This window comes from Zosterops lateralis, assembly GCF_965231275.1.
Source record: "Zosterops lateralis genome assembly, chromosome: 1".
NCBI lineage: Eukaryota > Metazoa > Chordata > Aves > Passeriformes > Zosteropidae > Zosterops > Zosterops lateralis.
In genome coordinates, this window is record NC_139762.1 from 30,725,297 (window position 1) to 30,739,497 (window position 14,201).

At 40.7% G+C, this 14,201-nt stretch overlaps 1 protein-coding gene across 1 annotated transcript in view; it reads left to right on the forward strand.

Annotated features, from left to right (window-relative positions):
• The first annotated feature begins 68 nt into the window (after positions 1-68).
• Positions 69-14,201, forward strand: part of BZW2 (basic leucine zipper and W2 domains 2) — a 55,959-nt gene continuing 41,826 nt past the window's right edge. The window contains exon 1 of the mRNA XM_083868186.1: positions 69-177. The gene's annotated coding sequence lies outside the window, so the exon portion shown is untranslated. The remainder of the gene's footprint in view (positions 178-14,201) is intronic.

The following is a 14,201-nucleotide window of genomic DNA, read 5'->3' on the forward strand; positions in this document are numbered from 1 at the left end:
TCTCCGCGGCTCATTCGTTCGCCCCCCCCCCCGGGGAGGTGCCGGGAGTGGTGCGGGCGGGCGGCGGCGCCCGTGTGTCAATGTGTCCGTCCTTCACTCCTCCATTGTCTCCCGCCGTCGCTGCCGCCGTCGCGCTCGCTCGCCCTCCCCGCCCCGGACCGCGCAACCACCCGACAGGTGCGGCCGGGACCGGGAGAGCGCCGGGCGGGAGCCGTGCCGGAGCCCCGCCGGAGCCTCGCGGCCGCGCCGCCCAGCCCACCGCGGCTGCTGTGGGGCAGCTCCGGCCCGGCGGGCGGGCGGGCGCGGCGGCCATGGCGGGGCAGGGCAGGGCGGGCGGCAGCGGCGCGGCCCCGGCGGTGGTGCCGGACCGCGGGCTGGGAAAGGCCGCCGCTCGCGGGTTCGCGGGGCGCCGCCGGCCCCGGGCCCGTGCGGGAGGGCGGCGGTGCGGGCTCTTCCGTCCGTGCGCCTGCTTCCCTGCCTTTTTATGGCATCGGCTGGTTGGGTGGTTGGGCTTTTTGTGGCTTTATTTTTTCCAGGCAGGAAGAGCGTTTTGTTTGGCTAAAGCGGCCGAACGGAGCCGTGGTTGTGTCGCGGCACCGTGTCTCCAGGAGGAAGCGGCGCGGATGGATCGGGAGGGAAGGAACGCTCGGGGTGTTCGGAGCCTTTTGTTGGCGCCTTTCTAAAATTAAACTGTTGGTGGAAAAATAATCTTTGTTACAGATCCAACTTTCCACTATTCCAGCGGAAGCTCGGTAGGCACAGGGACGATCACGCAGATTCCCTCCAAGGGACAGAGACTGAGATTTAACATCCTTAATTTTTGCCTGTGTTTAGACCAGAGAAAAGAGCAGGACCCTGGTACTTGGTGCGGACTTTTACCTTTCTTTGCCCTACTCTTCAATGTATGTTTTCTGTGTCTTTTAAGGAATCTGTTTTTTTCATGTAACTGATTTTTGAAGGCACGGCTTTATCAGCAAGCCAGATTTTTCTTTTCCTTAGTACTTTGCAGCTCACCTAATGCTTACTTACATATTGAAATTTCTCTTTTTAATACTAATCATTATTTTCTATTTTGATACCTGTTGATGACTGTGTTGATTGACTTTCAGAAATGTTGAAGTCTTTTTCATAGAATAGAATCCTGTCTGAATATAGTGTGTCTTAGTAACTGGGTAGAAAAAAAATAGTGATGCAATTTTGTTTTAACTAAACAGCCAAATCATGCACGTTTCTATGATTTTAAAAATCATGGAAATATAGGAGTGTACCACCATCTAGTTTTACTTGCATCAGCAAGTGTAAATAAAAGAGATTGGTTTCGAGTTCAGATTATAACATATTCCCTTGACTTTTTTTGTGGAGAACCAGAAACGTCTTGCAGGAAATGTCGTTGAAGCACAAATGCTTTTGATATTCTGATCCAGAGAACGATCCCCATGTTGTGCTAACAGAAGTGTGTCACTGGCTCAACCATGAAGGCTCAAATTAGGGTTTAAATGGTCTTTTGTTGGTTCACTGCAGGGTGTGAATTTTACCTGCTGTGAACAAATTTTGTGATACCACAGTGCCCTGATAATCTCTGTGGCACTATTAAATAAAAAGAGCCTTCAAGCTCCCTTTTGCATTAAAAAAAAAAATCCGCCCTAAGCCTGTTGGGCATTCAGCGCACAAAAATATGCATATTACATTCCTTTTCTTTAATATGAGAATGTCATTTTTGCCATCCCACTCTTGTTCACAGAGTGAGCAGGCACACACAGTTTTTCCTTGGCAGTCTCACTGGATCTCACTTGGTGACTAAGGCTACAGGAGTGCTCCATCTGCAAGGGTAATAAAGTACTTTCAGTGCTAGTTAAAACATGTTTCTCACTCTTACCTGGCTTCTGTATGACCTTTAATCCTGTAATATGCAGACATTTCACAATCTTCAGATTATCATTGTGAGATCATGATGAAGTGCCATTGCCTCCATTTTATGAACATAATTTAAAGCATGGAGGCAACAAATGATTTTTTTTTTTTTCTAGGTGATGTAGGGAGTGTTGGGGCAGGAAACTGGGATGTGAAAATGTAGCTTCTGTGCCTTTGTGTCTTGCCCCTTAATGAATTTTCTTTTATCTGCTGCATCTGTTTGTTTCACATATTTAAGATGTGTGTATTACTGCTTGGTAATTAATAATTTATATTTGGGGTATTACAGAGGGAGAAGGAGATGTTCACTTCACTGTGATTCAGAGTATTTTTTAGATTTTTAAATAAATGTTTATATAGTAAAAATTCCCTATTTCCTCACCAGGTGGTACATTTGGTACTTGTGACTTGCAAAGCAGGAACCAGTGGTGACATTTTTCCCCAGTGGTTTGCTGGTTTTACTGCATGGAGGTGTGCTCATGGGGATTTGTGATAGCTACTGTTACCAATGTATAGGTGATCCTAAGTGCCCCTGTGCAATTGTCAGGAGTAAGATTCATGCAAGAAGATGACAAGAATTCCTTTAATTAAGTAACATTCATTTTGGGAGAATGTACAGAGCGATAACCTTTTTCTTGGGTCAGTTTGGGGAGAAGACACTGCCCTGTGCCTTGGAGAGTGCACCATGAAACTCTCAGTCTTTGGACATGGAAGAGAGGGAAAGGCAATGCTGAACTGGTTTCACTGTTTTCTCTCAAATGACCTACCTTCACTTCTGTCTTGCAAGGTTTCCTGAATTCTGGGCATGTACTCTGCAGAGGTCAAAGATCCCATAGTCTCTTTCAGTGCCTGGGCCTGGCAGAATCAGAAATCTGTCTGACCCACTACATTTTGTCTAGGGGAAAATAAAATCATAGGTCAAACCAGTACACATAGTTCTATGACTTATTTCCTAACTCCCATCTCACTGGTTCGGCTAGGGATTTCCTCAGCAAGAAGTGGTGTCTTTGTGTTTACTTTTATATTTGACAGCTTAAGTAGGCTGGTAGGCTTTTTAAATTTAGGTAAATTGTGTGTATGCAGCACCTCATGATTATAACTTTCATGACTGCTTGAGAGAGGACAGCTTCCTTCCTGTTTTTGAACCTGCTGCTTCATGGTTTTGTTGAATCCCCAGCCACCAGTTCCTGTTTTGGGAGCCGATGAGGAATTGTTTCCTGTTCAGCAGTCATGCCTTGACAGACCTGTGGTGTCCTCTGCCGTTGTCTTTTTGCCCAACTGAAGTTTTATGTGTATTGAGTCATTCCTGTGTAAAATCCATTTCATATTGTTGTCAAGTGTGTTTTTGTAAACTAGCTCTGTCTTCCTGCATGCCCTGGGCAATAGGAAATCTCTGTCAAGTGGAGCTGAGCCTTGCAGACAGACCCCCACTGGGTTTTGGTCCTGCTGTCTCCAATCCTTATAATTATATCCTGGCCAAAGTTGAGAGAATCTAATAGGATTATTCATTTAGACCAATTCAAGTTCATGCGAGTTCAAGGGGTTTTTATTGCTAGAAACATCCTCTGTTTTTTCCTCTCAGATCTCACAAATAGTAATCTGTGGATAAGTTACTTCCCCTCCCCGTGTTCCCCCCCAGCCCAGTTGGTTGGCATTGTATAACTCTTTCACTTCTTTAAGTGCTTTTATTTCAGCGTAAGGGATGTTTTTTCAACCTTCATCTGTTTCTGGATCTCAGGACAGCCACTTGGTCTTTGTTATGATTTGTCAAGGTTGCTAAGGCCTGTTTTGTACCAGAGGGTTGATTATAAAACCACAGAAAAATAACTGAAGCTGACGAGCGCTGATATATATTTTTGAACACAATTGGTGTATCCACAGTAGGTATTACCACACAAGGTATTCCTGTAGCTAAGGTGCTAATCTAAGACCTCAATAGAGATCTCTACTTGCTAACAATTCTTTGTGAGACCTTGCACAAAGTTAGGCTTTCCCTACACTTTGAACTTCAGGAGCAAATCCCAGGACTTGACTCTAGATGTATCCAAAATCTGTTAAGATGAGGTTTCTGCTTCTTTGATCTTCTCTTGAATCCTGACTTGAAGGATTCTTACATGTATGGGACAGGACACCAAAGTATTTTCCAAAAGATTGCCTGATCCAGACTATAGGATGAGCATGGTGAGGTGAGCAGTGTTCTCCAGCAGGAAATACAGGTCAGAGAAGTGTGAAAGTACCAGTTTGGGGCCTGAATGTCTCTATAATGGTAAGGAATTCCTGTCTGGGCTTAGTAGTCTGATTTAATTTGGGTGTTGGTTTGCTCCAAGACTTGACCTGATTGAGCAGAGCCAGCTTTGGTGGTTTTGCACCAAATATATTTCCAGAATAACAGTCACCTACAGAATTTTCTTCTAAGAAAACTGTTCGCAAGTTTATTTGTATACGTTATGAAGTGCATTTTTGAGCATATGCTTTTATTTTCGTGTCTTTAACTGCTAATCGTGCCAGGGCAACTAGAATCTTCCCTCAGGGAGTGAGGATTAACAGAGCAAAGAGGAAATTGCGAGGTGCGCAGGTACTGTGATGATGATCATGGGTAGTGTAAGTGCCTTAGATGAATGTGTATTTGTACTACCTGGTTAAAAGTTTCCTTTGAAAAAGTCACCATTGCTTTCACAACAAAATCAGATATGTGTACCTTTTTCTTCTTTTATATACCCAGCATAGGAAAAAAAAAATTGCTCTTTTGCAGATTGAGTTCACATTCTCATAATAGTTTCTTCTAGGTGATTCTAGTTTGAGCAGCTTGCTCAGACAATACGTGTTCTGTGCTTTTCATGTGTAGCTCTAACTCACTGTGATTTTATTGTATTAAAAGAAATCTAAGCTTTAAACAAATTGTTTCATGCCTATGAATTCCACATAGATAGATTCTTGCATTTTTTGGAAGCAATGGCATGCAAGCAGCTTTTTGCTGTTAAAGACCGAGATGTGTTTAGTGACAGCAGAGTAATATGTGTCAGACTGTGCCTGAGCACCTTTGCAAGACTAACTTCTTTCCCACTTAAGCTTTGCAGGTGGTAGCAATAACCCAGTAAGGCATTGGCACAGCTTCTGTAAGAGTTGATTGGCAGTGGCTTTTCAGATAGCTGTTCCTAAAATAAATTCAAAATTTCAGAGATATAAAGCAAATAAAATTACATAAAGCTGCAAGGGAAATATATCTGTGTGTAGAAGGAGATTGAAAAACTACAGCACACATAGAAATTTGTACTGGTTTTGGGGATTTATGAGTGCAATACTGGGAAAAACAGTGTTGGCAGCATTTAGTCAGTGACAATCAAACCTTTTTTGGTGAAGAATGGTGGAGGCACTTGGGTTAAACATTTAATTAGATCTAATTAGTGAGTGGTTTTTTTAACCTGCAGACGGGATTATTTAAACTGCATACAGTCATGTGCAGATATATGTACCCCTTTGTAGGCTTAAGGTTATTGTTTAGGACAGAGGAATTAGATCATGCATTGAATGGATGTGTGCTGTTAAATTCAGATTGCTTCAAGAAGCATCATCTTTTATTCCTCATCTTATTTCCTGTCCTCATTCCTCCTGTGCAAATTCAAGAATTCCTGTGTCTGTGTTGCTCATAAGGCAATAGGCTGTCACCCACATCTGTCTCTCTGCCTGAGCTTACAGGTAAAGTAATTCCATTTTGATATTTTATGAGCAATAAATCACCTGTGAACTGCCATGGTTGCCCATTAAATTGTAGATTTCATTTCTGAAACAGTTTCTTTTCCCGTGTGATCCAGTGTTGATTAAAAATTACTCTTCCCCTTAACAACAGTAGGGGGGATGTACTTACATGTTAAAGTACTAACTATCTGTTCAAAGATAAATAAAATGCACAAGGATCACTCCGAGGTAATGCTGGGGTGTGAGAGAAAAATTGACAAATGGAAAAAATCTATTTTCTCTCCATAGAGAGAAGTCTGGAGTGCAGTAATACTCTACCATGCCTGAAAGCCCTTTTGAACTTGCGATACCATAGTTCTTAAATGTAGCTGTGAATCTTGTAAGAGACTGCAAAAATCAAATTAAAAAGCCAGACAGAGTCCAGTACCGACGTGCAGTGGTGTGGTGGCCATTTTACAGCACTGTAGTGCTCTTTACCATTCTTGCATGCTGTACAGCCGAGAGAAGAATTAAATGCTTGAGTTTCAGGGTTTAACAGCTTCTGTAAAAAAGCGTGGTTGTATAGTGCAAGCACAATATAGGGAACTCAGCTGTTTGTAACGATTTGCTGGTAAAACTTCCGACTTGGATTGCTGTTTGTGATGGGGATGGTTAAGTCCAAGTGTGGCAGCTCGTGTAGATCAGATTGCAGGACTGTTCTCACTCCATCTTTAGATACATTTTTGTTGGCTAAGCTGGTTTTGATAAAGTAAAAAAGTCTTCCTTACCTGTGCCATATAAAACAATTAATCAATGTTGAGGTGCTTGTTTTGGTTTTTAAATTACAGCAAGTCAGGAAAATACTTCCAGGAAGAGTAAATCAGTAGTAATTCCTACTTTGTCTGTGAGAGCTTTTAGTTGCTGTGTGTCTAAGAGCTTTTGAAATTAAAAATGTGGCTTTTTTTCTCTGCTACAGAAACTTATAGAGTGAATTTTAAAATTCACTGAGTCTTTCATACATAAGTGTATTTTTGCATTCTGTCTAAGGATTTGCTCTGCCAAATCCGAGCTTAGGTTGGATGGAGAAGTTTTGTGTAGAGATCACTTAGAGTTTTTGCAGACTCATAGTGGCAGACAAAGATTACTGCTTTTATTCAGCCTGTAGAAGGGTGGATTATGGTGAGAATTAGGGCTGAGGACAGACAGGTCAGGCAAAGGAAATGCTAGGCACACTCTGAGACAGAGGTTGGCCAGGGACATTGGAAGGAAGCATCTTCTGTGATGTCTTGAATCTCTGTGAGTTACACCCTTCCACAAGTCCTTCAATTACTGCAGGCAGAACAATTAAATATGGCTTTGGGGTTCTACTTGCTTGTAATGACTACTGTCTCATGTATTTTCCTTAGATGTGTTTTCATGCAGAAAAGAAGTCTAAGCAGTTCAACGGTTTGTAATTTGCAAGCTAAAGTGATCCTTTCATTTTAGGTTTTGTTTCCATAAATAAAATCCTCTAGTTCTCTAGAAATGTTCTTTAAGAGGGAAGATACATTCAGTGCATTCAAGTTATACATTAGTCATTTTCTTCTGATAGACACTGTGGTGAAATCTTGGGAAGATACTACTGAGCATTAGGTACAGGGGTTGTCATTTATTTTCACTACCGTTTCATGCCTTGAGCAACAGAAAATTAGAAAAACAAAGTATATTATTTCTTTGTTTGAGGAGAAGTCAGCCCTTTAGAAGAGGGGATGGTAAGTTTCTTTTCAATCTACAACCTTCTTTGTATGCACCAATATTGATGTGAGCTTGGTTTGAGTCTGGTTGCTGGTTTTTTCCATGTTTCTGCACCTTTCTGAAGCCTGCGTTAAGTCTGTTTTGTCTTAGGTCTGCTTTGACTGTATTTTCTTAATGTGTGGTTTCTTCTGACCTGAGGATCCCAAAATCATCAGCCAGTGCTCTGGAAACCCAATGTTGTGCTGTTGAATACCATTTCTGCCAAGGTGTTTGTGGGTTTCTTTCTCTACTTTTTGTATGAAAAGAGGCCCCAGTCAGTGTGCACCCAGGGCCATGTGAATCCTTGGCTCTGCCCTTCAAATTTGTCATGCTGCCCGTGTGTCTCAGCTCCCTTCCCAGCATGAGGAAACACCTACTTTATGCTCAGGCACATGCTTGAGGTCTTTTTGCCAGGTTTTGACTTTGGCTGTCTTGTTTTGTGGGGCCTTGTTAAAAGGCTTCTTGAATTAGATTGAAAGGATGCACATAATTCTCTAGAAGAGCCAAGGGAAGGGCTTTATTTTATCAGTTGTTTTATTCCTGTGAAATTGTATATTGGTGCTGAAAAGTGCCTTTTTCCCATTGTACTCTGCCATCAGTATGTCAGTGTGCATTGCTGCTGTGCCTCCAAGACTCTTCCTGATGCTAGTGGACTGGTTTGTTGGTGAGTCACACTGGTAAATTGTCAAGGCATCAGACTCCCAGGCCTCTCCCGTGAGGGAGTTTTGTGATTCTTGAACTTTTATCTGTGAGTGTTAGTTCCCAGCTCACTGAAGCCAAATATGTCAAACCAAAGCATTTCATGGGTAGCCTGTTTGGTGCTAGGATTAGTTTAGTATCTCAGTGCCCTCTCTAAGCTGTATTTTGTTGAGGTATAGGAAGGCCTCATTCATTCCCCATTTTCTTTTGTCAATTTTGCAATTGTTTACCTTTTCAGTAGGTATCAGCACTGCAAAAGCAGTGTTATGAGGAGACAACATAAAGTCTTTCTTTTGAAGCTTAGGGGGAGCAAGATCTTGGTGATGGGGACAAGAACTGTAGGCCCATTTATTGTCTTCCCCATTTATTGTTTTCAACATACTTGTTACTTTTTTTTTCTTTGTAATCCCAAGATAAATTACTTAATTTATGTTGAAAACCAGGCTACTAAATTACTGAGTAAAGTACCTTAATTCATGCTCCTAACCCCTGATTAGTAGAGGTTCCTATTGACCTATTTTTAGCTGAGTATCAAGTTTATCTTTAAAGCATTGTCAAGAATAGCAAAAAAATACCAGTTATTGCAAAGCCTCCAATTGAGAGTCATGTTGAATATCTGCTCTCTTCTGTTTTAGAATTGAAGAAAAATTAATTTAGGTTGTCACTTCTACCTTTGCATTTTTATTCTCCCTTAGCAAAGAACATACGCTAATTTTACTAGTTATTCAGCTCTACAGAGTGTATCAAACTATGCAGAGCAACATTTGAGGTGGTATATAACTGTGTTGGTTTGCCTTCAGCAGTCAGTTCACTGACTTGGAGAGTTTGGCTGTATCCAATGGGTGAACAGCTCTGCATTGTAGGATTTAGCTAGGTTAACTGCCATGCCTTTCTGAAGCCTCAGAAGGACAAGCCAAACCTTTCATTGTGGTTTCTCAGCCAGCAAAAAAAAAGAAAAAATCCTTTAGCTGCCTCATTAGTAAACCCTTTAAAATTCTTCATAGTTTGCATCCTCATAGGAAGTGAGTTGTAGAAATCTAATGTAGCTTTTACTGGTGTTTTTGCTCTCTTGTACATATGTGTGTATGCATACACCTACAGATGGAACCCTTACTAGATTATCTACTGAAGTAGGTTGCTGATATTGGTCTTTCCAGAGCGTGAACAGTGATGTTGTAAACAAGAAAATAGATTTCCCTATTAATAGTATCAAATGTCATTGTGCCAAGCTGACGTTGACATAAGCCAAACAACCATAAAGTGGATGTATGCTTTCTCTGAAGGAAGCAAGGCTGTCTGGCATAGTGATGCTTTATGCACTTTAAAAAAGATACTAAACATATTCTGGTTAGAAATCCATAGCTCCTTGCAGTAATGCTTGGCTTCAGAAACTGGGTTGGGAGTGGGTGGATGGCTATGGTCTGCTGCTGAGACGGTGCTCTCAATATATTTGTGGTACACTGGATTTTGAAACTTCTCAGCCAACAATGAAAGTTCTGTGAATTATTTCAGAAAGATATACAAGCAGGTATACTGAATTAACTATAGAACTGAATAGTATACAGATAGTAATTGCCTTATTGTTAATTTGGAGTGGGTAACTAAATTCCTAATTCTGAGATGTTCATAGGTACCACTGAGCTATAGACCTTCACACAGATGGCCAATCTGCAGGTGTGAAGTTTGATCAGATTCAGATACCTAAGAAGTGCTTTAAATCTGAAGCTGTGGAGCTGTTCACCCATCTCACTCTAAGCTGGGCAAGCTGAATGTTTTAGATAAGCTATTTTTTGGAAAAGTTTGTTTCTCCTTATGGTGAAAATAGGCAAGAATTGCAGGGACAGACTCGATGTCACCATTCATTTTTAAAGGCAAGTCAAATGCAGCCCCGTATTTGAGTTCTGACAGTTGGCTGTTCAGTCAAGAAAAGTCGATGGGGGTTTTGGCTTAGCTGATTGCCTCCTAAAGTGATCAACAGTGAAACAGGGAGTGGTCCTCACGACCACTAGTGTCAATTCAGTTGCTGGGTTTTGCCCTGAACTGAGCTGACTCACAGCTCTCTGTGCTTCCATTACCAGTGTGTGGGCACAAAGCACTGCAGTGTATTCAGTATTGCCTGCTGCCTCTGTGGTGGAGTGGGGTAAAATATTATATACCTGCTCTGATCTACATCTGGGTGAAACAGATGTCTCAATAACTGATGTGAATAAGCTTTTAGGAGATGACGCTCATACTGGAAAATAGATACAAATTAGTGACACAACAGGCCAGTTGCTCTATTTTTTTTCTGCCTCGTGTGATTTATATTGTTGCTTTATTTGACTTCCGTTTGTGGCAATATTTCTTAGTCCTGAATATATATGTATATGCCACCTGTGTATATAAATGCATTTTTGAGAACCAAGTTTTCATCTGATTGCAATTATGATGAAAATTGCATATAATTACCACTTTTTGACAAGCAAAACTTAAGAAGCATTCATAATAGCCATTGCTTGCAGTGCTGTGTTTATAGATAGACTGTGAGTTCTTTGGGTTCAGTTTGATGTATTTCAAAGTCTCCTGAATATAGATTACCATCAAAGACATATTCTTGGTTTTATGCATTTATATTTTCAGATAAATCTTGCATTTAATGTCATTTATGTTTAAATACAGGATGGAAGAAGTTTAAGAAAAGCAAAGTTAAACTCAAAATTGAGAGAAGACTCAGTGCTTTGAAAATTTTCAGGATTGCGTCTGTGTATGATACTCCAAAATAGGGGAAACTTTGCCATACATGATTGCTTGGCATTTGAGCTTTGGGTTACCAAACCAAAACTGATCTCCCAGTTCTGATATGTGAATAGTGCTGGAGTCCAATACTCTATGATCAGCATCTTTTAGATATTCTGCATGTGGAAGGTATGATGTTTAATATCTTATTTCCCCACCTGAAGGTAGTGGATATTACGTGGGATTTCTGATTTAGCAGAGTAATATGGATTATACTGAGAATGTCATACAGTTGTAAATGACCCATAACAAAGTAAAGCAGTTGGGATACACAATTCAATCACAATACCAATGTGATTCCCATTACCAGTCTTGACAATATTCTCTGGGCACCCCCTGTTTTTGGGAAGAAATGCATGGCTTGAATCACAATATGTCTCAAAGATTTTTTTCTCTCTGAAGAAAACTGGTTTGAATGTTTTCCCTTATCTTACAAAAAGCAACTGAAGTCCTCCTGCAAAATTAGTAATACAACAAGCTAACCTAGGATAGTCCTCTTGGGATTTTTGTTTACTTCTCCTCCTAACCTGACCTTACTCAGGTGCCACCAAGCTCTTAGTGCTGTTGTCGTAATACTCTCAGGTGAGGTATGCTGTCATGGGTAGGTAATGCTTGTCTGGTGTGTTAGTGGATTTAAGAGACAACCTTCTTATACCAGAGCTTGGCTTACTGGGAGAAATTTGCCTTGGATCTATAGTCTCATCTCTGGTAGTGTTGCTAGGTGAGAAAATAAAAACAAAAACAAACCCCAAAAACAAACAAACAAAAAACCACTGACAATATAAATAGGGGGGACTGCTACATTTCTCTTTCATGTCCTGTGAAACTCACAGCAATATTCAAGCTTAGAAGGCTGTGTCATTCATATGATTAATAGCCCTTGATAGACTCTTCTTTCATGAATTAAATCTAAGAGCTTTCAGGTTTCCACATAGGGGTGAAGAAATGCCGTTCTGAAGTAAGGCTGAGAGTGCAGGTGTGGGAGCTGCCAAGCAATGGGTAGAATAGCAAGTGCTGCTCAGTCTGTAATAGCTATTTTTCTGGCTCACCTAGCATAACAGTTGATTGTGTAGACACCCCATGGGAGGCCTTTACTTTTTTTTTTTTTCCCTAGCACATACCTTGGATGTGAATCAGTATCTATTGCCATGGGATTATCGTAGCTTGATCTGAGAGGAGTTGTACCCACTATTGCCTAGAAAATAACTGTTGGCAGGTTGAAGCAGTCCAAACATTGACTGCTTCGTTCCCCACTCCAGGAATTTATTTACCAGAACTATTGTGTAAAAAAAAAAAATGTTCACCTGCTCTGAGGAGGAAGAAGTAGCCACAGGGAATATGGGACTGCTTGGGATGCAGAGTGACACAAGTCAGTTACAGACTCCTTTTTTTTGTCCAAGTGAATACTGCTAACAGCATAATCAGTGTTAAGCTGGTACATTTGGAATTCTAGATATGGTGCAAAGTGTTGTATGTTTTCACTGCTAGTCCTTTGTGCCAGAAAGATCAGAATTCAGATATCTGGAAGCTGATTCACTTTCCCTCAGGTAAAAAAAAGAAAAAAAAAAACATGGATTATCTTGGTGAACTCCTTGCATATGCTTTGACAAAATAATTAGGAAGTTCTGAATTGAAACTTGCTTTAATGCTTAAAGCAGTTGTTCTATTAAAATCAAGGCCTTCACCAATTGCAGGTGTGTAGGAGGTGCTGGCTCTTAATACATCCCTCCTTCCATTACTGTATTTAGTTCATGAAATAATGAACTGCTAGCATCTGGGGGGCATTGCTTTCTGGAGAATGCACAGATTGTATTTATTTATTTTTATTTTTAACCTTAGCCCCTCTGTTTATTGGTTTTTAAGTGCTGCAGTGCATGTCCTGGAGGCACTAGTGATGTCCAGTGCTTTTGGTGCTTCTCAGAGCTTTGAGGCAGCAAGAAGAATGGAAAAGGCACATCTTCTGATTTTATTATTGATACTGAAATTGTGTGAGTAGGGTCAACATTGTAAAAACTTCCAGTGGGCTGATACATTAAAAAAAAAACCCAACAAACAAACAAAAAACCAGAAGCAGAATGGACTTGAACAGAGGAGTGGTACTCTACATGAGAAAGCTGATCTTCCTGCCTTCATTGCTGAACTGTTATTGTGTTGTCTTCTGTCTTACAAGCTTTGTTCCTGGAAATGAAGCCTCTCTGGTATTCTTTTTAACACATTTTCTTCCAAATACCTGTATCTATTGGTTTATTAGAGACCTGGTTCAAGGGAACCCTATAAAGTAACTCCATTAATGATTTCTTGCAAATGTACTGTGAACAGTGTCTACTATGGTTCTCCCTCAAACATTAATGAAGGATTGAGCTAAAGTGCTGCAGTACCTTTACAGTCATGTTTTTGCAGAATTTCAGCTACACCATTTTTCCTGTAACAAAATCGTTTCTATGGCAATTGCTAAGACAGTTGTTTATTTCAGGATGATCAGGACATTCAATGTCTCCAAATTCAAGAACTCTGTTTTAGCATTTACACAGTCCATTGAAAGTGGTGTCTTATGTGAGGAAAAAACTTCGTTAGCTTTGGAAGAGTTCTGTCTTTCTTCAGCCTGTTTTCTCAGTTCACCTGACCCCAATCTCTGCCTGATCTTTTTTATCCCCTTCTTTTTTCTGGTTGGCAAGGTATGCAAGCTTGGAGTTGGCATTTTACTTTAAAATGAATGTTAATTGAATATGAATTGATCTGTAGCAATACACCATCTCCATTATTGCAACCTATTCCAATTAAGAGTGCAGCACCTAAGTGAGCTCTCAGCAGTGAGAAAAGCTCCTGCTAATACCTTGTTCTTAAAGAATTACATCTAATTCCTCCTCTCTAGTTACTGGAAGAAATCTTGTTACTGAAAGTCAACATTTTTCATGTGTCAACCTGAGTGTGTGATTTAATTTTCTTAACTTGTATTTCTACCTGTCAATTATTAGGAATTTTTTTACTCTTTTTTTTTTTTTTTTTTCTTCACTGACTGTGCCATGACTCACACAGTTTTTTATGTGGCTCCTGATGGCACGACAGAGAAGTCCATTGTCTTCAGTGCTCAGTTAACAGTTCTCTTGACACTGTGAAGTGCACTGGAAGTGCTTCAGTAGTGTTACTCATCTAAGCCACTTGTGTAGGAATTCCTGGTTAGTGACCCAAGGAATACCCACGCTACTGAAATAAGTGCAGTGAGGTGGATCTCTAATGCAGTGTGTGATTGTACAGTCATTGGTGGCAGTGGGAACTGGGGTTTTTCTGACTGTTTTTCAAGAAGCATTTTGCTGTGCATCCCAGTTTAGCTGTTAGGTGATGTGATTTATGGTGCAGACTTCAGTGAG